The sequence below is a fragment of the Monopterus albus genome, unplaced genomic scaffold (genome assembly GCF_001952655.1).
Source record: "Monopterus albus unplaced genomic scaffold, M_albus_1.0 scaffold78.1, whole genome shotgun sequence".
NCBI lineage: Eukaryota > Metazoa > Chordata > Actinopteri > Synbranchiformes > Synbranchidae > Monopterus > Monopterus albus.
Genome location: NW_018127958.1, coordinates 575,918 through 576,704, shown reverse-complemented (window position 1 = coordinate 576,704; position 787 = coordinate 575,918).

The following is a 787-nucleotide window of genomic DNA, read 5'->3' as shown; positions in this document are numbered from 1 at the left end:
ACCAAGTTATCATTGTACTTCATGAAGTATTAAATCTAATTCATATTTAAAGAATGCTTAAACATTAATTTGCTAGACTTGGGGGTAATGTCTTTTCTCATCAAAGTCCCACAACTGCTAACTAGCACTGCGCATGTGTTTTACATTGACTTCCTGTTTAGCCTGAGAGTCTTTTACAGTTTTTCTTGATTGCTTTGACCTGTTTAAAGAAACTAGGACCCACTCAGTTTTCATCATCACTAACCCAGCAGAGCAGAAGACACATATTGCAAATGTGTAAACACGTTCTCATTGGATTGACACATTTTCCCACCCTTTTGCAAAACAGTTAACACGGATGTTATTCAAGCAGTCCAAACTCCATTGTTTTAGCTATGGTAACCAAAGAGAACCCATCTATTCCTAACTATTAGAAACTACCAAGATCAGTGTGAAATCACTAAAGCACCTGTTTGACACTGCTTCATACACATCTTCAATTAGCAATCAGTCTGTAGGCCTGATAAAAAAGGGGCCAGGTTCTTGTTGTTCTTTGGCAGCATGGATGGAGGAGGTCTAAGGCAGATGAGAGTGAGAGTAAGAGGTAGAGGGGTCCGAGGAAGAGGAGTCCATGTGCGAGGTGGAGGTGTAGTTGGAAGGGCTCAAGTTTCAGATGAAATTTGGGCGACTATTATTGATCAGTTCCTTTCACCTCTTCAGCCTCTTAAACCTAGCCCTTGTAAACTCATCTCCTGTTTAACATAGCACTACCCTAACTAAAGCACCTGTTTGACACTGCTTCATACAC